Source organism: Choloepus didactylus, chromosome 2, assembly GCF_015220235.1.
Source record: "Choloepus didactylus isolate mChoDid1 chromosome 2, mChoDid1.pri, whole genome shotgun sequence".
In the NCBI taxonomy this organism is placed as follows: Eukaryota; Metazoa; Chordata; class Mammalia; order Pilosa; family Megalonychidae; genus Choloepus; species Choloepus didactylus.
In genome coordinates, this window is record NC_051308.1 from 34,053,725 (window position 1) to 34,079,945 (window position 26,221).

Here is a 26,221-nt window from a genome sequence, read left to right on the forward strand (position 1 = left end):
CTATCAAAACTGCTCCCCACCTACATATTTCTTTTCATGACCTCCTTACCACAGAATCGTCACATATTAGGGCTGCAAGGAGACTTGCAGCTTGTGTAGCCCAATCTAGACATGAGAAAACTGAAGTCCAGGGAGAGGATACATGAGTGGCAGAGCTGGGACATGAACCGGGTCTTTGTTCTAGGCCAATCTCTTTCCACATCACTGTATTACCTCTCAAAGGAATGAATGGCTAGAGGTGGGATTTAGGACACTACCAGAGATGGGTTTTGAGCATCAGATCCTCGAGGCCTCTCAAATCACCAACTGCCTACTCTATCTGTGCCCACTCCAACCCTGAATAGGTGTGTGCTCTGAACAATTTCCTCAGCAGTAGTGACCAGTTAGTTCATTCTAAGCCCTCCCTTATTTTGTAAACTACGCTCCATGCCTTTGAGTCTCTCAGCTTGAGAATCAAGAAATGGATTCTGGGAAGCCCATTCTTTGACATGCCTGGGCCTGGGGATGAGGTGCCAGGTGAACACTCGGCAAGCCTGGGGCATATTGGACTCTTATGTCCTGGGGCGGAGCGAACACTCCACTTCCTTCAAAGGTCAGGATGCCCTTTTCCTATTCAGTTGCTTCCCACAGATAACTCCACCCTGGTAAGTCTGCCAAAAAACCGCTTAAGGCAGAGCTGAGAGGCAGGCAGGATCACAAAGAGAATATGTGGGTTACAGTGCATGGTGTCGACCTTAACTCTGGCTGCCTTGCTGAGCAGTTATTTTCCATGGAAGATCCTTCCCTAGAATTGGGGGGTTGGCAGCAGAAAGCTCAGGGTCCTCTGGCTCTCAGGTCACTTCAGCTTGGCCCACACTCAGCCAGTGTGACATAATGCTTGCCCATGCCAGCTGCACTCCTGCTCAGGACCTTTGCACTTGCCCGACCCCCGGCCTGGTGCACTGTTCCCCCAGGGGGCAGCATGGGCCACTCCCTTCAGGTCTGTTCCAACGTCACCTTCTCCTTTCACCCCACACTCCCCTTCCCTCTTCCGGGCTTTATTTTCCTCCATGGCACATATCACCTCCTAACATCCTTTCTATTTTACAAATTTATTTTGTTTATTGTCCATCTTCCCCCGACAAAAATGCAAGCCCCATGAGAACATGTTCCCTTCTGTATCCTCAGTGCCCAGGGCAGTGCTGCACATAGTGGGCAGTTGCTAAGCTCACTCAGGGGAACACAAAAAAGTCATCACATCGCCCTCCTAGGTGTGCAAGTTTGGGAAAGAAAAAGCGCTAAATATTCCTAGGGTTTTTTACCGTTAAGTTGAGACCCAGTGGGGACTGTGAAAGCGTCCCGACAATTTCCCCCAAGCCCTGACTCCCTGGGCAACCCCCACACCAGAAGACATTGTTACTTTCTGTTGTTGCCGTGTGACTTCCTGAAAATGTTTATTTTAAATTATGCTGAATTCAGAGAAGGCTGCAGAGTGTAACAGAGTGGCATAAATCTCAGCGTCCTCGCCGATTTTCTGTAATGGCTCATAAATCCCAGCCAAGGCACTGAATGTGCCAAATGCCCGGGCCTCCCGAACCCACCCTAAGAACAGAGAGGGAAGGTGTGTCCGCGGATCCAGGCGCCAGGGGCAGATCCAGGTTTCGTAGGGCTTTAAGTTTACACAGTGGTGGAGAGGTGGGGAGACAGGAGTACTCAGCTTCAAGAAAAATAAATCAAAATTAGGAATATAGCATTGCCGTGGCCCCTCCCAACGCCTTGGAAGGGGCTGGGGCAAGTGAGTTGCCCAGAAGCTTAAGCTTCAAGGGAAATCGCCCTCTCGGGAGGCGAAATGAAACTCAGGTGTCTGCTGCGCTCAGCCAAGCCGATCACACTGCTCAGCTTTCACTACGTGGTGAACTCTTAACCCCGGGGCCCAAGCTTCCTCTTCTGTACACCGAGCGGGCTGGCTTTCTCTGGGGTCCCTTCCTCCGAGAGAAGAGCGGGGGTGGTGGTGGTGGTGAAGGGGGGGACGGATGACAGGGATGACAAAAAGCACATTTCAACCAAAGACCCTCAGATAAACCTTAGGACTTCAGTGACAAACAAGGAATTCCGCGGTCCTCACCGCGGGAGCGAAACGCATCCAGGGGCTTTGCTCCTGGAAGCAATCGCGGCCATCCTGGAATCAATATCCGGGCAAGGGGTCTCTGCCCGCGGTAAGGACCGCGGAATTCCTTGCCCAAATGGCCTGTGCCCACCCCCAGGGCCTGCGGGGGCCTGTGGCCGGAGTGCGCGTGCACCGGGCCCCGGCCGGGGGCAGTGGCGGTGGTGGGGTTTGTTGCACGCGAGGTGTCCGGCGTCGGGGGCTGGAGCTGGGGAAGCAAGGGAAGGGACCGGTTCTCAAAAGTGTGTGTGTGTGGGGGGGGGGACTTCTGGAAGTCATATTTGGAACCCTGCCGGGTCGGCGTGGGGTCGTCCACGTCTCACCATCCCACCGCCCACCCTGGCCCCGCCGCCTGGTCCCCGGCGGCCGCGCAGATCCGCTGCGGTCGCGGCTGCGCCCCACGCCATTGCGATTCCAGATCCGCATATGGATACTGAGAACGCAGTTCCCGCCGGCCCGGGTCCCGGAGGCCGCGCGCACTGACGCGCCCGGGGCGCTTACTGTCGTTCGGCTCCCCTCGGCTCCGGCAGCCGCGGCAGGCGCCCCCGCTCCCGCCGGCTCCCTCGGCTCCTACTCGACAAGTTTGCGCCCGCGCGGCCGCAGGCTCAGGCTGCTGGCAATGACCCCGCCCAGTGCCCCGGGCTCTCGGCTTGGCCCTGGAGCGGGGCGTTGCGGCTTCTGTTTACCAGAAAGATCCGGGGAAAGTTTTTAACCTCCCCAAGGCTCCGCCTCCGCTTTGGAAAAATGCTACTCAAGGTGCGGTCTGCAGACTGGTGTTGCCTCCCGAAGAGACCGAGTACAGAACTCGAGTGCAAGCATTAGTAATTTGATACAGTAACTTTGACAGTTGAGTCTAAAAACAACCACAAAAATCCAAGCTTGCATTTTGTATGCCCTGTTTCTTTATAAGAGAAGTTGTGGGTTTACAGAAGGATCATGCACAAAACGTAGGATTCCCACACACCACCCCACCACCAAAACGTCGCATTGGTATGGAATATCTGTTACAATTGATGAGAGCACATTTTTATAATTGTACTAGATTAGTAAAGGTTCATGGTTTAACTTAGGGTTCACTGCGTAGTGCAGTTCCATGGATTAAAAAATTTTATATTCTGATACCATATACTGTATACAATCTAACATTTCCCCTTTTAACCATATTCAGATACATATTTCAGTGCTGTTAATTGTGTTCACAATGTTGTGCTACCCTCACCACCATCCATCACCAAAACATTTCCATCATTCCAAATAGGAACCTTGTACATTTTAAGCCTTAACTTCCCATTCCCTATCTCCACCCTGTCCCCTGGTAACCTATTTGTATGTCTTCTTAATTTCATTTTTCTATCAATGCATTATGACTGTATTTTACAAACATATTGGCCCATGGCAGACTGGGAAATTTAAAAACAAATTTATCTTTCACCACAGATTGTCTGAGAAGCACTGGTGGAGATGAAGGTAGGATCTCCCTCAAAGAGGTCTTGGTGGTGAGGATCTCATTGCTGAGTTCATTGTCTGGAGAGAAACTACATAGCATTCCCTCCTGTTGGGAAGGACCGCTGCACCCAGGCTCAGTGGATGCTGGGACTCTTGTGACTTCTGCAACAATGTTAATCCCAGACCCTCATGCCTGGGAAAATTTGTGCTATCATCTCAGTCATTGCTTGCCCTTAGCTCCTTAAACCCTGCTAACACCCCTTCTTGTGCTCAGCAATTGTAATTGGTTAAACAAGCCTGCACCCTCAAGATCTCAGGGGACAGACTACAGTAGACCATGTGCAGTATCTGACTGTCACCCCTGAGTAGGCCAGCGATCCTCTGCTCCAGGGACCCTGCGTACAACTTCGGGATAAGTTTCACCCCCCTTGGCCATCTAGCCATATTCTGAGTCATGCCTCCTGGGATCTCGCCAACTTTGCTCCTTTTTCTGGCCTCAGAACTCTCCGTTTCAATTAAGAGAAGCTGTAACTGTCCTGCAAACACACCTCACTCATTCCTACCTGCAAGACTTTGCTGACATGGTATCCCTGGTCAGGATACCCTCCTCCATCCCAACGTGGAATCTTCCTGTCCTTTAGTTCTACACTCTCCTTACAAAAGCCTTCTCTTGCCACCTGTGGTCTCTGGAATCTACTTCTTCAACACTTGAAATCTGTGAGAATCTCCCACCCCAAAAGCATTTAAACAGTCTGCCTCTGGCCACTTCACCAAAGGATTCAAATTTGTTACTCTTAAAACTGCAGATGAAAATGTTCTAAAAGTAGATATTGGTAATGGTTGCATAACTGTGACTATACTAAAACCCATTAAATTGGTTTATGGTTATGTGAATTATATCTCAATGAAGTTGTTATTTAAAAGAAACTTCACGATATGGCAATCTCACTCCTCACTCCTGTATCCTGATATCTTCTTCTTTGGTTAGATCATCTACCCAGTATTAGAATATCAAACATTAGATAGTGTAAGATAGTTCAAAGTACAATCTACATAAAGGCAGTCAATAAATAAATAAGTTACAGAGTCTCCCCCAGCAGGGCTAACATAGACACTCAAATTTTTACTGCTTTTGGCCAAAGCCATTGAAAGATTTAGGGAGCAAAAGAATGGATAAAATGTGATCTCCTGAATAAATCATATTTTGAAAATTCAGAACAAAAAGACTATGCCTTTCAATAAACTTCTGGAGAGTTTCCAGGTACATCAGGTACAATGAGAAATAATGTGTGTGGGGGACAATTCTGGATAAAAATTGTAGATCAATGCCTCCTGATTCCCTGAGAAGGAAACAATATTCTTTTACACCAAAAATGCACAATATGAACCTAATCATGAGGAAACATCAGACCCCAAATTGAGTAACATTCTACAAAATACATGGCTGTACTCTTCAAAAATGTCAATGTCATGAAAAGAAGGAAAGGCTGAGAAACTGTTCATGATTAAAGGAAACTAAAGAGACAAGAAAACTAATTGCAATGTTCCATTCTAACTTGAATCCTGGGCCAGAGGGAAAAAGTTCCATAAAAAATATTGTTTTAGTTTTCTAGGCTGGGCAAAGCAGATAACACAAAATGCATTGGCTTTAACAATGGGAATTTACCAGCTAACAAACTGACAGTTTTGAGGCTGAGAAAAATCTCCAAATCAAGGCATCATCAGGGTGATGCTTTCTTCCTGAACACTGGCTGCCAGCGATCCTCAGCTCCTCTGCCACATGGCAAGGCACATGGTGGCATCTGTTGGTCTCTCTCTTCTCTTCTGGATTTCGTTGATTTCAGCTTCTTGCTTCTGTGGCTGTGCAAGTTTGAAACTGTTACGGAGCCCAGAAGAGCCATGACCATTTAATCCAATCTTGTTGGGTGGAAACTTTTGATTGAGTGTTTCCATGGAGATGTGACTCACACAATTGTGGGCAAAAGCTTTGATTAAATTATTTCCACGGAGGCATGGACCCCGCCTATTCAGGGTGGGTCTTGATTAGTTCACTGGAGTATTTAAGAGAGCTAAGAGCCGACACAGCCGCTGACGCTGAGAGATGCTTGGAGGTGCGGACAGAAGGATATTTGGAGATGCTAAGCTACAAGATGAAGCCCAGAATTTGCCCCGGAGAAGCTAAGAGAGGATCCCCAGATGCTTAGAGAGAAATGCCCTAGGAGACAGAAGCAAGGACGCACAGGAACTGAGAGAGAGGAGCAAAGACAGAAACCCAGAGACATTTTGGAGAAAGCTATTTTGAAACACAACCTGGGAGCAAAGGACCAGCAGACGCCAGCTATGTGCCTTCCCAGCTGACAGAGGTGTTCTGGACACCATTGGCCATTCTTCAGTGAAGATATCCTCTTGTTGATGCCTTAGAGTGGACATTTTTATGGCCTTAGAACTGTAAATTTGTAACCTAATAAATCCCCTTTATAAAAGCCAATCCATTTCTGGTATTTTGTGTAATGGCAGCATTAGCAAATCGGGAACAGTGACTTTTCTTTTTTTGGGGGTGTGTGTCTGAATATCATTCTCTTATAAAAGGTCCTACTTACAATAAGTTTACACCTACAGGAATGGACTAGCTTTAAGAACATAATTTTCTGGCATACATACAGTTCCAAACCACCATAAATATCATTGGGACAATTGGGGAAATTTGAATAAGGTCTGTGATTAAATAATAGTATTTTTCAATGTTAAATATTGTGATTTTGAGAATTAAATTGTTTTGCAAGTAAAGATCTTTGATTTTAGGAAATACAACCGAAGTATTTAAGGAGTAATGAGCAACATGTCTGAAACTTACCCTCATATGGCTCAGAAAAAAAATTATATATAGAGAGTATTACAAAACATATGTAATGAAATGTTAACAATTAGTGAATCTGGGTAAGGGGTATACAGGAGCTCTTCATTCTGTTCTTTCAACAACTTTACTGTGTTTGAAATTACCTTGAAATAAAAAGTTTAAAAAGTTGTGGGACAAACAAATGCATATACTTAAAACTCCATGAAAACAACTACAGAGGAATAAAATAAAAAGCTATAAATTCCACAAGGACAAATGATTGGGAGGAAAGATCGCAATAGAAGTTTTGGAAGATAGAAGGTTGGGTGATTGATTTGACAGAACAGATAAAGCTAAAACCTTTCTACAACTAGAAGCAAGCAGATTCTTCTCTTAGACTTACAGGGATCAGCCAAATCTTACCCACAGCATAGTTTTGTAAATAAAGTTTCATTGGGTCACAGTCACACTTACTTATTTACATATTGTCTATGGCTGTTTTCATACTACAACTACAGACTTGAACAGTTGCTCACAAAGTCTAACATATTTAGTATCTGGCCCTTTAAAGAAAAAGTTTGCCAATCCCTGCCTTAGAGCCCTACATAGTCTTAGAAGTATCAGGGGTGTCAGTTGGGGCTAGAAATGGCAGTCCTCTATAGAGTCTGAGCATCCCTGCATGTTCTTGCTAGGTATTCCAAGAACACAAGGCCCCAACCACTCTTTACCTGGGCCATTTTTTAGAGTCGTGTTTGCAGCAAGGAATCTTGAAGGATGAGGTAATGACTCTCTCCCACCAGAAAAAGAGCAGGCATCTCCTATAACGCAGCCCACTGAGTGTATCTGTCATGAACTCTTTGTACTATCCCCATCGGATTTGGAGGTCAAGCAGAACCCAGATGAACATGAAGCTTTGGTGACTATTTTTGCCATGAGTAATAAAGTTCTTTATCTCTGACCCAGGAGTCTCGTGTCTTCTGCCAAGATCCATGAAACAGTACCATGCTAGCTTGTTAGCTTGAAAATAGGGTAAAATCTCAAGACCCTCAGTAGTTCTTGACAGTGGATTGAAAACATGAGGATTAATTTAAAGAGATGGATGATGGGAGAAAAAAAAGGGAAAAGAATATCAGATCAATCCAAGAAGTCATCAAGCCAATATGAGTTCCATGAGAGAGAAAATAGAAAATAGAAAGAAGAAAATTATTAAAGGATAGGAGTCTCCAGACTGAAAAGCCGTAAAATCTATACCCAATGCACATCATTGTAGAATTTCAGAATACTAAAGAAAAAGTGAAGACCCTAAAAGCTTCTAGAGAAAGGAAAATTTTAAAAACAGGTCAGGGAGAACCTAAGATGGCGGCTAGGAGAGACAGGGCAAAAAAACACCTCCGTGAAAAATACTAAATAAAAGCCAGAAAGTGACCCAGAACACCAGTTCCAGCAATGCAGCAGCTGGACAAGGTCTGCTAAATCCACAGGGACTGTGCACTTGGTGAAACCGGGAGTCTGCATTCTCAAACGAGTGAGTAAGCTGCTGAATATCCGGCAGCCGCGCTGCAGTGTGGGGAAACCGAGGGTTGGCGTTTGGAGGTGGACTAGTTCTTTTTTAAAAAAACCCAAAAGTGGCTGCAGATACAGCAGCGAGAACCGCACAGTGAAGTGCAGAAGGAACGGGCTGTGTGAACGCTTCAATATCTGGCATGGAAGATAGACTTTCCCGCACGCACTGTTAATTGTCTCAGAGCAAGGAAGGCAGAGGTGAGCCAAAAGGGGGAAAAAACATGCCCCTTGCAGCCGTCTTCCTGGCGGGCTGGGAATGCTCCTGTCCGGCATCAGGGCCACAGCCCAGAGCCGTGCCAAGAAACCCAGTGTAACGGGGGATGTTTACAATGGCACGCCACAGTGTCAGGCGTGGATAGTAGCCTTTCACTCACCCACAGCTAATTGTTCTGGAGCTGGGAAGGCGGAGCTGTGCACAAAGGGGGAAATTGGCACGCCCCATAACAGCCATCCTTATAGCAGTCTGGGAACGCACCTACATGGCCTGGCGGCCCAGAACTTCCCTTGAGGGACAGCGCGCACTTGTGACATAGCACAACCTTCCCTCAGCAGAGGCCCTAGAAGGGCATGGCTTGCAAGAGGGACCCACGCGGAAATCCCAGGGACCATACGCCAATACCAACAACTTGTGGGTCAGCGGCAGATACAATCTGTGGCGAGACTGAAATGAAGGTTTAGACTCTTGCAACAGCCTTAAATCTCCAGGAACACCTGGGAGGTTTGATTATTAAATCTGCCTTCCCTCTCTAACCGCTCAGACACACGCCCCACATTCAGGGCGGACAGCACCAACAACACACCCAAACTTGGTGCACCAATTGAACCCCACAAGAATCAGATCCCCACACACCACAAAGACAAAGTTGGGGAGAACTGACTTGAGGGGAATAGTTGACTCGCGGATGCCATCTGCTGGTTAGTTAAAGTGTACTCCACCAAGCTGTAGATCTGACAAATTAGAGATTCGTCTTTGAATAATCCTACATATCCTAAAAGAGCTCTATCAAGTAAAGAAAATGTCAAGAGGCCAAAAACAACAGAAAATTTTAAAGCATATGATAAAACCAGATGATATGGATAACCCAAACCCAAACACCCAAATCAAAAGATCAGAGGAGACACAGTACTTGGAGCAATTAATCAAAGAACTAAAGACGAATGAGAGCATGGCACAGGATATAAAGGACATGAAGAAGAGCATGGCACAGGATATAAAGGACATGAAGAAGACCCTAGAAGAGCATAAAGAAGAAATTGCAAGAGTAAATAAAAAAATAGATGATCTTATGGAAACAAAAGAAATTTTTGACGAAATTAAAAAGATTCTGGATACTCATAGTACAAGACTAGTGGAAGCTGAACAATGAGTCAGTTACTTAGAGGACCACAGAATGGAAAATGAAAGAACAAAAGAAAGAATGGGGAAAAAAATTAAAAAAATCGAAATAGACCTCAGGGATATGAAAGATAAAATAAAACGTGCAAATATAAGACTCATTGGTGTCCCAGAAGGGGAAGAGAAGGGTAAAGGTCTAGAAAGAGTATTCAAAGAAATTCTTGGGGAAAACTTCCCAAACCTTCTACACAATATAAATACACAAGGCACAAACGCCCAGTGAACTCCAAATAGAATAAATCCAAATGAACCCACTCCAAGACATATTTTGATCAGACCGTCAAATACTGAAGAGAAGGAGCAAGTTCTGAAAGCAGCAAGAGAAAAGCAATTCACCACCTATAAAGGTAACAACATAAGACTAAGTAGTGACTACTCAGCGGCCACCATGGAGGCGAGAAGGCAGTGGCATGACATATTTAAAATTCTGAGAGAGAATAATTTCCAACCAAGAATACTTTATCCAGCAAAGCTCTCCTTCAAATTTGAGGGAGAGCTTAAATTTTTCACAGACAAACAAATGCTGAGAGATTTTGCTAATAACAGTCCTGCCCTACTTCAGATACTAAAGGGAGCCCTACAGACAGAGAAACAAAGAAAGGAGGGAGAGATATGGAGAAAGGTTCAGTACTAAAGAGATTCAATATTGGTTCAATAAAGGACATTAAGAGAGAGGTGGGAAAATATATCTGACAAACATAAACCAAAGGATAGGACAGCTGATTCAAGAAATGCCTTCACAGTAATAACATTGAATGTAAATGGATTAAACTCCCCAATTAAAAGATATACATTGGCAGAATGGATCAAAAAATATGAGCCATCAATATGTTGCATACAAGAGACTCATCTTAGACACAGGGACACAAAGAAATTGAAAGTGAAAGGATGGAAAAAATATTTCATGCAAGCTACAGCCAAAAGAAAGCAGGAGTAGCAATATTAATCTCAGATAAAATAGACTTTAAATGCAAGGATGTTAGGAGAGACAAAGTAGGCCACTACATACTAATAAAAGGGACAATTCAACAAGAAGAAATAACAATCATAAATGTTTATGCACCCAATCATGGTGCCACAAAATACATGAGACAAACACTGGCAAAACTAAAGGATGCAATGGATGTTTCCACAATTATGGTGGGAGACTTCAACACATCACTGTCTCCTATAGATAGATCAACCAGACAGAAGACCAATAAGGAAATTGAAAACCTAAACAATCTGATAAATGAATTTGATTTAACAGACATCTATAGAACATCACATCCTAAATCACCAGGATACACAGTCTTTTCTAGTGATCACGGAACTTTCTCTAGAATAGACGATATGCTGGGAAAAAAAACAAGCCTCAATAAATTTAAAAAATTGGAATTATTCAAAGTACATTCTCTGACCACAATGGAATACAATTAGAAGTCAATAACCATCAGAGACTTAGAAAATTCACAAACACCTGGAGGTTAAACAACACACTCCTAAAATAAATTGTTTATAATGTAGAATGTAGGGGAACAAGTGATAGAAAGCAATTAATGAAGGGGGAACGATAACCCAATAAGAACAGATAAGCTATCGTGGGTAAATTTAACGTTCTGGGAGTGCCCAGGAATGACTATGGTTTGTTAATTTCTGATGGGTATGGTAGGAACAAGTTCACAGAAATGTTGCTATATTAGGTTACTTTCTTGGGGTAGAGTAGGAACAGGTTGGAAGTAAAGTAGTTATTTTAAGTTAGTTGTCTTTCTTCCTCCCTTGTTATGGTTTGTTTGAAATGTTTTTTTATTGTATATCTTTTAAAAAAATATTTTTTTTGATATAGTTAATTTAAAAAAAAAGAGTTAATGAAGAGTTAATGACAATCAATGCAATATATGATACTGGAGTGGATCTAAGAATGGAGGAGAAAAGCTCAAAGGGGGCATAAGGAAAAATTGGAACATAGAATTTAAGCTTTATATCCATATTAATTTTCTTGAATTAACTGCAGTTAAGTTAATGACATAAGTGAATATCCTTGTTCGTAGAAATGTACACAAAGTGTTATGAGTTCAAGGAGTATGATATATGCAACCTGCTCTCAAATGTTCAGAAGATGATAAATGGGTAGATAGATAGTTGATAGAAAGATAATAGATACAGTTGAAAGAAAGGGGGAGGGAGGGAGAGAGGAAGGAAGGAAGGAAGGAAGGAAGGAAGGAAAGAGAAAGAAAGGTACTGCAAAAGTAGCAAAATGTAAAATTGGTAGATACGGATATCTGGGGGTGGGGGGTGTTGGAGTTCTCTGTATGGGGTTTGTATTGTATTTGCAGCTGTCCTATATGTTTGAAATTATTTCAAAATAAAAATTAAAAAAAAAAAGAAAAGAAACCTGTTAACAGTAGTTGCCTTTGGGGAGGGAAATGGAACTGAAGTGGTTAGGCTTCTGTTTTTACTCTCTCTATTTTTGTATTGTTAGGATTTTTACAATAAGGTAGTTTCCTTATGCAATTGTAAAAACATTTAAAAAAGAGTCTGTGCAATTCTTAAAGCTCTAGAGAAAAGAAAATTATACAGTTTTCCTTGGTAACATTATTCATAGGTAACAATCTTGTAATTTGATCATAAGTAATTTAATCCCACATGCCACAATTTAAGGTCATTTTTTAACTTTATGACTTTCAAAGAAGATGGGGAATTGCTTAGAATGCTCTACAGCAGTAGTTTTCATATATTTTTTAAAGCCAAAAATCTTCCACAAAATGAAGCTTTATCCTGAAATCCAACAAATGAAGCAGATAAAGGTGAAGCTGCCGGAGCCCTGTCACTCACCCCTGATCCCACTGGCAGTACATTTCTGTAAATATACTTTTATATGAACAGAAATGTTTGTTAATCAGCCTTCTCTTTTCCAGGTTATTTTGTTTGTCTAAATGTTTAAAAGTGCTTTCTTTAATATTCCAGAGGAAATAAAAGAACCGTCTATTTGTAAATGTTCATAGTCTCTTGGTCAAGTAAAAAATGTTTACTGATATCAACTGAATTGTTGCTAAAAGATCATTATGTGGATAAAGACTGGTAATTGTCATTTTTTTGTCTGTGATATGGATAGTCTGACATTTAATGGTGTAATTTATTAATTATATATATTGCTAGAGTATTGCTTTGTGTTGTATCTATGCATTTGAAAGAATACCACTCTGACTGCTCATTAAATATTCTATAATGATTATAATAATTAAAAACCTCCTACATTTGGTATTAAAAAAAAACAAACAAAAAAAAAACAGGTCAACACAAGGACCCAGTTATCAGAATGGCATCAGACTTCTAAATAGTAATACTGGATGCTGTAAAACAGTGAAGCAAAGCCTTCAAAAACCTGTGGGAAAATGATTTCCAACCTAGAATTCTCATCAAATGTGAGGGCAAAATTAAAGACATTTTCGTATATGCAAGAACTAAAAAAAATGACTTCTTATGTATCCTTTCTCAGGAAATTCCTAGAGGATGGGCTCTAGAAAAACAAAGGAGTAAAACATGAAAGAGGGAGACATGGTATTTGGGAAACAGGGGACCTAGGACAGGAGAGCAGCAAAGGGGAGTCCCAGGTTGACAAATGCAGCAAGTTTAGAGAGCAAGCTGTCCAGATTAAAAAAGGAAGACAAAGGGCACCAGGGGGCAAGTCTTCAAGGGGGAGAATCTGAATTAATACATTAAATGATAGTTAAATTTTTGGAAAATAATATGAATAGACATTTGTCAGATCTGATGGAGTATTGGAGAAACAAAAGAAGCAAAGTATAAATTGATTATTAACTACAGGAATAACAGAAATTTGTTTAAGGAAGAAAATGTTATCACAGTATACTGCTTGGCTCAAATGTACATAGTCATAATTATGTAATCATTATTGGTATAACAAAAACTCATGATTATTACAACTTTGGGAGGATGGGGTGAGAGTAGTGGGGATGGTTATAAGATACTTAAATCTTTATCTACTGGAAGAGAAAATCAGTAGACAATGTCTAAAAATTAACAAAATCAAGAAATGTGCATTATTAGCATATTATTTATGTATACAGAGGTAAATACCAAGAATTTAAAGCAGGATGGGGGGAATGGGAGACGGGACGGTTATTCTTTCATTCTAAGCCTTGATTATTTTATCTTTTAAAAATGCAATTTTACTGAGATATATTCACACACCATACAGTCCATCCAAAGTATACAGTTGCTAACAGTATGATCACCTAGTTGTACATTCATCACCACAATCAATTTTAGAACATTTTTGTTGCTCCAAGAAAAAAAGAAAAAAGAAAACCCAAAACGTCCCATACCTCTTATTCCCCCCTATTATTGACCCCTAGTATTGCTGTGGTACATTTGTTACTGCTGATGAAAGAATAGTAAGATATTACTGTTAGCTATAGTTCATAGTTTGCAATAGGTACACTTTTTCCTGTATATCACTCTATTATTAACTCCTTGAAATTGTGTCTTACATTTGTTCTACTGCGTGAAAGAACTTTTTTATATTTGTACAGTTAATCACAGTCATCTTCCACAAGATTCACTGTATTATGTCTAAAAATTGACAATCAAGAAATGTGCATTTTTAGCATAGTTATTTATGTATGCAGAGGTAAATACGAAAAGAATTGAAAGCAGGATGGGGGGAATGGGGAACAAGGGGCTGTTATTTTTTCATTCTAAGCATTGATTATTGATTCATTGATTTTTTTAAACCATGTGCCTGCATTAGTTGGATACAAATACAAATTAATTTTAAAATATTGCTTTCTAATGCCATCAGACGTCCCCAGACACAATGCTTTTTCCTCTGGATTCTAAAGCAGTCCTTGCCCTCTTCCAAATCCCAAATTCCTAGCTTCAGATCAGTTCCAATAATCTGCTGTTTCCTTCTGCTGCTCACCTCCAGCTTTCCCTTTATCCTTATCCACCACTGGGCTTCTGCTCTGCCCCCTCTGTTCTTCGGACACTCCCTGTACTTACCAATACATTCCTTTATCAGACGCCAAATTAAACATCATTGATTACACCAGACTCTGTATGAACTTTATGAAGGTCAGATGCTCCAAAGGGCATGTCACCCACTACTTATTACAAAATGTTATCTACTTAAAGATTAACAGGTTATAAATCTACTGGGAGATGAACAGGGTAGGGGTGGGGGTAGGGATAGCACGTGGCTGGTTTATAAAATGTCCTAAAGGGAGCATTTTGTAAAAATGGCAATTATATGGGATTGTTTCATATCTGTGTCTCCTCATCATTTCTATAATTAAGCATATTTACCAGTCACTCGATTGCAATGGTGCCACCCACCAACAAAAAAAACACAGAAACACATGTTAAACAGAACCCCATTTCTTGAAACTTTCCCATTTAAAGTGGACAAGATAATTTCCAAAGACTTCAGGTGGAAGATATCAGGAATGAAAAAAAATAATAAACCTATGCACCGAAAGACTAAAAATGGAAAATAATTTTAAATTTTATATACATTTTGCTTTTTATTAAAAAATGCAAATGAAGAGGGAAGATGCAAATGGTGAAATTTCAAGCGTTTTTCCTTTGTCCACAGAACGTAGGAAGGATATATTATTACTCACCGAATCCAGAAAATTCTTTTAAATGACTTTACGCTGACTAGCACCGCCCCTGGACACCCCCCTAGGGCAACTCCCCCCCCGCCTCCCTCCCACCCCCGTCTCCCTCCCCCCGCCCTCGTCCACAATTTTCGCGGGGGGGGGTTCTTGAAATTTCTGATAATACTATATTCCTAGGATTTCAAGAGCAATGGTTAACAACATAATAGAGTGAACATCAAAGGTTTACACAAGAAAGTAAAGATGCTGGTCTGTAAACACATAGTTCCAAAGCAATAAAGGACCTCTTGCGCCCCCTATGAGCCTGCATGGCACACTGCATCATGACTAGGCATTATTTGAGTAAGAGAATCATTTTGTTCTTGTTTTGCAGGGGATGAGGGGACTGTTGGTAAAACTTTGTTTTTAATTAGAGTCAATTGTTCGAAAAGTCAGTCGTTCTGCAACGTTTTTAAGGTAACAGCAGTTTTCAGCCCCCTTCCCTCACCCCATTCCCATTCTTGAAGAGCAGCGGTCACTTTCAACAGAGTTGATTCTCTTGATATTTACCTTCAAATCTCTAAGTTTACTTTTTTTCGTCGTTTTAGGCATTATTTGTTGAAGAACTCAATAAATAAGGAAGTTAGCTCTCTCTCTTCTCCTGACCTTGCTATGAAGACTTCCCATTCTCCCCAATGTTTCCAAATAGTTATCTTAATTTTAGTTATATCAACATTCAGTGTTTTCATTATTATGACTGTGGACAATTCAGGGCTAATCCATAGTAAACTATGATTAATTTTATTTTCCTCTGCAACATTTTGTTTTCCCTAGATTTAGTATCTTAAAAATATGCTTAGGTTTCTATGTACCAGTCACTATTTCAACACTGCTCTCCATCAGTTATCTAAATCCCTTCATAGTAAATCCATTCACATCAGATTTTCTTCAATTTCACCTCCTTAAAGAAGTGCCTCTGGAGCCTTCTGACCTGCCTCTAGACTGGTCTGGCTGCCCCATGCCTGGTGTACAGCTGTCATCCTGAGTTCTCCCTTCACCATCATTCTAGGGAATCCTTTCTGCTTTCTCCTGTGATAGTATCCTGCTTCCTAGATCCCACGTTTTCCTCTTTCTTGGTTCACTATTTCAGAGGAACACAACCTTGAGTGGCTTCCAGTCTTTCAACACTGTGCAGATTACTGTTCCCAGTGATTCAGTGTTCACACAGTCCTGCTCTTTGCCGTGTAACCTCCAGTGTCTCTCTGTGAATGAAGATACTTCCCCAAGTCACTGACGTCAGGCTTGGATGTGAGGCTTGCTTTGCCCAATGGAAGATGACATGACATTTGAGCTTTAAGAGCCACTATGAGATTCTACGCTTACATCCCAGATGGTGCTAGTACCTTGGCCATGTTTGGTTACTGGCTGGGAGCAGCCCAGGGAGAACAGTGTGAACGCTGGAGCAAATTTCACAGGTTTGGCAAGCAGGAGGCTGTTGGCTAACTCAGTCTTTGCATTAGGTTCTCTCCCTCTTTTAGTTTTCTTTTAAAATACCATATGGAAGCATAATTGGCATAAAGTAAATGGCAAATAATTAAGAATGTCCAATTTCATAAGTTTTGTTACATGTACACACATGAAACTGTTACCGTATTCAAGATGGGGAAGATATCCATCAGCCCCCAATTTCCTCATGCTCCATTGTAACCCTTTCCTTCCACATCTACTCCCTTTTCCATAGGCAACCATTATAGCTTAGTGTGTATTTTCTAGAATTTCATATAAACTGAATCATTCAAAAAATACTCTATTGTTTGTTTTCCTTTCACTCAGTATTGCTTTTCATGCTGAGTAGTATTCTGTTGTATGGATATACCACTATTTGTTTATTCAGTAACCTATCACAGACTTTTGGGTCGTTTATAGTTTTGGGCTATCACAAAGATTTTGTGAACATTCATGTACAAGTCTTCGGATGAACATATGCTTTTTTTTCCCTTTTGGGTAAATATCTAGGGTAAAATGGCTGGACCACATGGGTTAAGGTTAGAAACTGCCCAGTTGTTTTCCAAAGTGGTTGTACCATTTTACATTGCCACCAGAAGTGTATGAGAGTTCTAGTTGCTTCACATGCTTGCCAATATTCTTGTATGGTCATTCTTTTTAATTTTAGACATTCTAAAGGTGTATTGTGGTATCTCATGATCTGAATTTGCTTTTCCCTAATGACTAATGATGTTGAGCATTTTTCCATGTGCTTATTTGCCATCCATGCATCTTCTAATAAGTATCTGTTCAAATCTTCTGTTTTTATTGGATTGCTTTATTATTGAATTTGGAGAGTTCTTTTCCAAAATAGGATATAAGCCATTTATCAGACATATGCTTTGCAAATATTTTCTCTTCAAAATATGCGTTGCCTTTTTATTCTCTTAATAGGGTCTTTAGAAAATCAGATTTTAACTTTGCTGAAATCCAGTTTACCTTTTTTTCTTTTATGAATCATGTTTTTTTTAGTTTTAGGTTTTACATTTACATACATCTATGGTTTTTTTTTAAGTTGATTTTTATATATAGTAGAAGATATAGCTCACAAAGTTCATGTTTTATACATATTGCTATCCAGTAGTTCTAGCACATTTGTTGAGAATACAATCCTTTCTCCAGAGAATTGCTGTCTTGCTTTTGTCGAAAATCAGCTGTACATTTAACGCTTCCTAATTTCTCTCAGCATGTTTTGTAGTTTTTAGTATTCAGGTTTTGTATCTTGTTTCATGATATTATAAATGGTATTTATCTTTTTATTATCAATATCCAGTTGTTTGTTGCTAGAATATAGAAATAAAATTGATTTTTTTATATATTAATCTTATAACTCTGCAGTCTTGCTAAACCCATGTATTATTTCCAATAGCTTTTTTGTAGATTCCATAGAACTTTCTATGTACACAATCAAGTTGTGTGCACATAAAGGCAATTACTTCTTCCTTTTCAACTTGGGTGACTTTTATTTCTTTTTCTTGACTTTTTGCATTGCTAGGACTTCCAGTACAATTTTTGTGACTATTCCACAAGCACTTGAAAAGAATGTGTCCTCTGCTATTACTGAATGGAGTGTTCTAAAATGTCATTTAGGTCCAGTTGATCGATGATGTCATTCAGTTCTTCTGTATCCTGGCAAATTCTCTATTTATTAGTTCTATTACTGGGAGAGGAACACTGAGGTCTTCAACTATAATTGTGGATTAGTTTGTTTCTCCCTTTCAGTCCTGTCAGTTTTTGCTTCATTATTTTGAAGCTCTGCTTGTTATATGAAATCACATTTAGGATTATTATATCTTCTTGGTGAATTGACCCTTTATCATTATATTGGCCCTCTATGTTTGTGTTGTACAGTCCTGTTTTTTAAAAAATATTTATTCCAGTAACATGTTGTATACATGTAACATGTATACATGTTAAATTTTCCCTTTTAACTACAAATATATAATTCATTCAGCGGTGCTAATTAGCTTCACAATGTAATGTTATCATCATTACCACCTATTACTAAAACTTTTCCATCACCCTAAACTGAAATTCTGTACCAATTAAGTAATAACTCCCCATTCCATCCCTTACTCCAGCCCCTGGGAAAGTGTATTCTAGTTTCTGACTCTATTAATTTGTTTATTTTAATTATTTCATATCAGTGAGGCCATACAGTATTTGTCCTTTTGTGTCAGGCTTTATTTCACTTAACATGATATGTCTTAAAAGTTCATCCATGTTGTTGTATGTATCAGAATTTCATTCCTTTTTATGGCTGAATAATATTCCATTGTGTGTATATACCATTTTTGTTTATCCATTCATCCATTGATGGACACTTGGGTTGCTTCCAAATTTTGGCAAGTGTGACTAATGCTGCTATGAATATTAGGGTGAAAGTATCTGTTGGAGTTCCTGCTTTCAATATCTTTTAGGAATATACCTTGGAAGTGGGATTGCCAGGTCATAAGGTAATCCTATACTTAACTTTGAGGAAGTGCCAAACTGTTTTTCAGAGAGGCTGCATTATTTTACATTACCACCAACAATGAACAAGTGTTCATATTTCTCCACATCTTTTCTAATACCATGTTTTTTTTTTTAATAGTAGCCATTTTAGTGGGTGTGAAATGGTATTTCAATTGTGGTTTTGATTTGCATTTCCCTAACGGCAAATGCTGTTGAGCATCTTTTCATGTACTTTTTAGTCATATGTTTTTTAGAGAAATGTCTATTCAAATCTTCAATCCATTTTTTAAATAGGGTTGTCATTTTATTGTTGTTATAGGATTTCTTCAAATATTCTGGATATGTATATATATATATATTTCCAAATATTTTCTCCCATCCTGTAGATTGTCTTTTCACTTTCATGATGAAGTCATTTGATGCACAAGTTTTTAATTTCAAAAAAGTCCCATTTATCTATATATTTTTTTAATTGCTTGTGCTTTGGGTGTAAAGTCTAAGAAACCATTGCCTAACATGTAGGTCCTGAAGATGCTTCCCTATGTTTTCTTTTAGGAATTTTATAGTTTGGTTCTTATATGTAGATCTTTGATCCATTTTGAGTTAATTTTGTATATGGTGTGTAAAGGTTTGCTAATGCTGCCATTATGCAAAATACCAGAAATGGTTTGGCTTTTATAAAGGGGATTTATTAGGTTACAAATTTACAGTTCTAAGGCCATAAAAGTTTCCAAACTAAGGCATCAACAAGAGGATGCCAGTGGCATCTGGAACACCTCTGTCAGGTGGGAAGGCAGGTGGCTGGCATCTGCTGGTCCTTTGCTCCTGGGTTGTGTTTCAAAATGTCTTTCTCCAAAATGCCCCTGGCCTTCTGTCTCTCTTAGCTTCTCTCAGCTGTCTTTCTGGTGCTCCTGGGGCATTTCTCTGTAAGCATCTGGGAGTCCTCTCTTAGGTTTTCCCGGGCAAACTCTGGGCTTCATTCCTTAGCTTAGCATCTCCAAATGTCTTTGTGTCTGCATCTCCAAGTGTCTCCAAGCATAGCGTCTGTGTCGGCTCTTGAGCTCTCTTAAGTACTCCGGTGAACTAATGAAGACCCGTCTGGAATGGGAAGGGTCACACCTCCATGGAAATGATCTAATCAAAGGTCTCACCCCACAGTTGGGTGAGTCACATCTTCATGGAAACACTCAATCAAAAGTTTCCATCCTAATCAAAAGACTAATAAGTCTGCCCCCACAAGACTGCATTAAAAAACATGGCTTTTCTGGGGGACAAAATATATTCAAACTGGCACACTGTGTGACATAGGGGTCCACCTGCATTCTTTTGCATATGGATATCCAGTTTTCCCAGTACCGTTTGTAAAAAAGACTATTCTATCCCAATTGAATGGACTCGGCACCTTTGTCAAAAATCAGTTGACCATAGATCTAAGGGTTGATTTATGAACTCTCAGTGTGATACCATTCCTCTGCATATCTGTTCTTATGCTGGTAGCCTGCTGTTTTGATTACTGTAGCGTTGTAATAAGTTTTAAAATTGGTTTAAGTGTAAGTATTCCAACTTTGCCCTTTTTCAAGATGGTTTTGGCTATTTGGGGCTCTTTACTCTTCCACAGAAATCTGATTGAGTTTTCCATTTCTACAAAGAAGGCTTTGGGAATTTTGACTGGGATTGCATTGAATCTGTAAATTGCTATGGGTACAGTTGACAGCTCGACAATATTTAGTCTTCCAGTCTATGAACACGGAATGTCCTTCCATCTATTTGGATCTTCTTTGATTGCTTTTAGCAATGTTTTGTAGTTTTCCATATATAAATCCTTTACATCCTTGGTTAAATTTGTTCCTAGATATTTGATTTTTTTTTTAGTTGCTATTGCGAATGGAATATTTTCCTTCATTTCTTCTTCAAATTATTCATTACTAATGTATAGAACCACTACTGATTTTTGCATGTTGTTTTTGTACCCTGCCACTTTGCTAAATTCATTTATTTGTTTTAGTAGCTATGTTGTGTCTTTTTCAGTGTTTTCTGTATATAGGGTCATGTCATCTGCAAATAGGGAAAGTTTCACTTTTTCCTTTCCAATTTGGATACATTTTATTTCTTTCTCTTCCCTAATTGTTCTAGCTAGAACTTCTGGTACAATGTTCAATAACAGTAGAGACAGTAGGCATCCAGTGCCTTGCTCCTTATGTACAGGGAAAGCTTTCGGTATTTCACCATTGCATGTGATGTTAGCTGTGGGTTTTTCATAGATGCCCTTTAATCATATTGAGGAAGTTTCCTTCTGCTCCTAGTTTCTAAGTGCTTTTATCAAGAAAGGATGCTGGATTTTGTCAAATGCCTTTTCTGCATAAATTGAAATGATCATGTGTTCCCCTCCCCCTTTGTTCTGTTAATGTGGTATATTACATTAATTGATTTTCTTATGTTGAACCACCTTTGCATTCCTGGGATAAACCCCACTTGATAATGGTGTATAATTCTTTTAATGTGCTATTGGATTCAGTTTGCTAGTATTTTGAGGATTTTTCCATCTATTTTCATAAGGGATACTGGTCTGTAATCCTTCTTGTGGTATCTTTTGGTATCTTTATCTGTCTTTGGTATTAGGATGATGTTGGCCTCACAGAATAAGTTAGGACATGTTCCTTCCTCTTCAATTTTTGGGAAGTATTGGTGAATGCTCAGCAGGATTGAAATGTTTGGTAAAATGCACCTGTGAAACCATCTGGTTCTGGGCTTTTCTTTGCTTGGAAGTTTTTGATGACTGATTCAGTCTTCTTACTTGTGATTGGTTTGTTGAGATCGTCTATTTCTTCTTCAGCCAGTGTAGGTAACTTGCTCATTTCATCTAGGTTATCTAATTTGTTGGCATACACTTGTTCATAGATCCTCTTATAGCCCTTTTCATTTCTGTGGGGTCAGTTGTAATGTCCCCCTTTTCATTTCTTATTTTAGTTATTTGTATCCTCTCTCTTTTTTTCTGTCTACTTAAAGGTTTGTCAATTATTTTGATCTTTTCAAAGAACCAACTTTTGGTTTTGTTGATCTGTTGTTTTTTATTCTTTATTTCATTTATCTCTTCTTTAATCTTTGTTATTTCCTTCCTTCTGCTTGCTTTGGGTTTAGTTTGCTCTTCTTTTTCTAGATCCTCCAGTTTTGAGGTTAGTTCTCTGATCTGACATCTTTCTTCTTTTATAATATAAGCATTTAGAGCTATAAATATCCCTCTCAGCACTGCCTTTGCTGCATCCCATATGCTTTGCTGTGTTGAGTTTTTATTTTCATTCTCCTGAAGATATTTCATATTTTCCCTTGTGATTTCTTCCTTGACCCATTGGTTAATAGTATGTGGTTTAATTTCTTCATATTTGTGAATTTTCAATTTCTGTTATTGATTTCTAGCTTCATTCATTGTGGCCAGAGAAGAAACATCATATGATTTCAATATTTTTGAATTATTGAAACTTGTTTTGTGAGCTAACATATGGTCTATACTGGAGAATGATCCATGTGTACTAGAGAAAAATGTATTCTGCTGCTATTGAATATACGTGTTAGTGTTCAATATATGTCTGTTAACTCTAGTTGGTTTTGAGTATTGTTCATGTCTTCAATTTCCCTAATGATCTACTTTCTAGATGTTCTAACCATTAATGGAAGTGATGTATTGAAGTCTCCTACTATTAACATACAACCATCTATTTCTCCCTTCAAATCTGTTGATATTTGCTTCATATATTTTGGGGCTCTGCTGTTAGTTGTATATATATTTATAATTGTTATGTCTTTTTGTTGATTTGACCCCTTTATCAGTATACAGTGCCCTTCTTTGTCCCTTGTAACAGTTGTTTGACTGAAAAGTCTGTTTTATCTGATATTAGTATAGCTACCTCAGCTTTCTTTTGGTAACTATTAGTGTGGTATATTTTTTCCCATCCTTTCACTTTCAACCTACTTATGTCTTTGAATTTAAGGTGAGTCTCTTGTAAATAGCATATAGTTGGATCATGCTTTTTTGTTCATTCTGCCAATCTCTGCCTTTTGATAGGAAAGTTTAATCCATTTACATTTAAAGTAACTACTGATAATGAAACTTTCTTCTGCTATTTTGCTATTTTGCCTTTTTAAGGCCTATACCTTTTTTTTGACCCTCAATTCTTCTGTTAATGCCTGCTTTCATATTTATTTTATTTTTTGTATTGTACCATTGAGTCTCTTCTCATTTCTTTCTGAATATATTTTTCATATATTTTCTTTGTGGTTAGCATAGGGTTAAAATTTAACCACCCAAATCTATAACAATCAAATTTGACTTGGTACCAACTTAACTTCAACAGCATACACATACACTTCCCTATAACCCTTGGTCCCCCTACCTCTTTTTTTTTGTATTTGTTACAAATTATATCTTTGTACACTGCATGTCAAAAACCATAGATTTATCATTACTTTTTATGCATTTGCATTTTAGCAACTGCAAGGAGTAAGAAGTGGAGTAACATGCCAGAAAATACAATATTACTGGCATTTATAATTATGCATATGGTTACCTTTACTGGAGGAATTTCTTTCTTTATGCCACTTTGATCCATTGTCTCGTGTCCTTCCCATTCAGTCTGCAGACTGTGAGAGGTTTTCGTTTGTTTTTTTTTTTTTTGCGCAGGTGTGTTTGTTTTTGTTAGCTCCTGGCACTCAAGGAAATCTCATTGCTAGCTGTATACAAACTTAAGGAATAGACAGTGTTAACACTTTAAAATATTAAAATGTACATAATGCAACAAAAGATTACAAGACAAAAAAAAGAAAGAAAGAAACACTGCTTGTAGGGGGGGTCTAGTGGTGACAAATTCCCTTGGCTTTTGCTTATCTGGGAATGTCTTAATTTCTTCCTCATTTTTGAAAGAAAGTCTTTGCTGGATATAAAATACTTGGTTGGCAATTGTTTTCTCTCAGCACTTTAAATATTTCATCCCACTGCCTTCTTGCCTCCATGGATTCTGATGATAAATCAAAACTTAATCTTATTGGGGCTCCCTTGTCAATAACACGCTGTTTTTTCCTTGCAGCTTTCAGAAATCTCTCCTTGTCTTTGGCATTCAACAGTATGACTAGTATGTGTGTGAGTATGGTTCTCTTCGAGTTTATCCTGTTTGGGGTTTACTGGTCTTCTTGAATGTGCATATTCATGTCTTTCCTTAATTTAGGAGATTTCTTGCCATTATTCCTTTGAATGTTCCTTTTGCTCCTTTCTCTCTTTCTTCTCCTTCTGGGACTGCCATAATGTGTATACTGGTATGCTTGATGGTGTCTCACAGGTCTCCTAGGCTCTGTTTGCTTTTTAAAATTCTTTGTTCTTTCTGTTCTTCAGCCCAAATCATTTCAATTACTTTGTTTCCAAGATCACTGATTCTTTCTTCTGCCAGCTCCAATCTGCTGTTGAAACCCTATAAGGAATTTTTCATTTTAATTATTGTGGTCTTCAAGCCCAGTACTTGTTTGATTCCTTTTAAAACTTTCTATGTGTTTATTGAGGTTCCCATATTCATTCATTGTTTTCTTTTTTTTTTTTTTTGCGAGTGAAACAATTTCATTTCACAGTTGAGTTTAAAACCACGAAGACACTAGGTTCTTCATATAAACAGAGTAGTACATATACCCTATACTTTCTAGAAAATTATTATATAGCTTCTCTCAAAGAAAAAAAGTCTGGTATCAGCAGTAAGACCTGCAATCGAGATTCCAATATGGTTGTCAACATGGAGAATTTTTTTGATGTGCTGCAAACCCTGATTGTGCTCTCTTCAATGCAACCAATACTGCATGGGTTTTCAATTTCAGCCCAATTGAATCTTGCCTGAAAGCTTCCATCGCATATTCAGTATGATGAATCCTGCCCCGAGGACTCCCAACAGTGACATCATTGTCATACTGGTTGCAAAACATGGTTCCAGCACGGGACTGTCTGCATCCTCCTACAAAGCTGTGGATTAAGGTGCCCATTTATTGCTTTCTTGATATCCTTTAGTTTTTTTTCTCATATTTTCCTTTATCTCCTTGAGCATATTAAAGATAATTTTTTAAGTCTTTGACTGTTATGTCCAAAATCTGGTTTTCTTTGCTGATGGTTTCTGGATTTTTATCTTGTTCCTTTGGATGGGCCATTTCTTGTTTTTTGTTGTTGTTGTTTTTTGTTTTTTTGTCTTGTAATCTTTTGTTGCATTATGTATATTTTAATATTTTAAAGTGTTAACACTGTCTATTCCTTAAGTTTGTATACAGCTAGCGATGAGATTTCCTTGAGTGCCAGGAGCTAACAAAAACAAACACATCTACGCAAAAACGAACAAACAAACAAACAAACAAACAAACAAACCACCTCTCACAGTGCAAATTGGCTCTCTGAATTGGCTGGAGCTCTCCTTTAGATTTTAGCCCTCCTATCAAGATCTTCCCAAGGTGAATGTGAAGTGCAGGGTTCTCTCTGTCTTTTCTAAGCCTGAGTCTTGTCCTGGGCCTGTGCTTCCTCATGGCCTTAGGAATTTCCATTTACAGGAATTCAAATGCCTCCTCCGCTCCCTATGAAATACACTTTCTCTCCATCCTGGGTGCTGTATTGAATAACTTTATAGCAGGTGATCCTTTGCCCCAGGCCACTTTGACTTGTTTCTTACACTGCCTGAGGTGTCTGCAAACTGCTTCTGCCTGCAGGGCAAGTACTGGAAGTTTGAGCCAGAGAGGATTTCTTGGTTCAGTCCTTCAGACTGACATCTGAGAGACTGCCACTGACATACAGGCAATACTGGCATCCCAGTATGTGCACAGGGTCACTTTGCTCCCTCCAGAACAGGGCCAGGGACCCACAATGGGAGCACAGGCTAGCTCCACACAGCCCTGGGGAGGGGTAAGGGAGAGGCCAGCAGGGCCACCATGAGCTTCTCCTGCTGTTTTTAAAGCTTTTTATTGATTCAGCACTCACTTAGTTAATGCAACCCTTTAACTATTTTCAGAGTTTTGAGCAAGATGGCTCTGCCAGTTTTTGCTACTTATTCAAAGAGTCTATGGGTGAATGGCACCCTGGAGGTTCTTATGCCACCATCTTGGTTGATCAGAATGCCCATCCTTCTCTTACCTTACATGTATTCAATATATTTGAAGTGAGTTCCTTTTAGTAAGCATATAGTTGGCTCACATTTTTAAATTCATTCTGATAATCTCTGTGTACTTAC

General features: G+C 39.5%; 1 protein-coding gene across 1 annotated transcript in view; it reads right to left on the reverse strand.

Annotated features, from left to right (window-relative positions):
• EPHX1 (epoxide hydrolase 1) overlaps window positions 1-2,827 on the reverse strand; it is a 41,444-nt gene extending 38,617 nt beyond the window's left edge. The window contains exon 1 of the mRNA XM_037822877.1: window positions 2,645-2,827. The gene's annotated coding sequence lies outside the window, so the exon portion shown is untranslated. The remainder of the gene's footprint in view (window positions 1-2,644) is intronic.
• Between the last annotated feature and the right edge of the window lie 23,394 nt (window positions 2,828-26,221).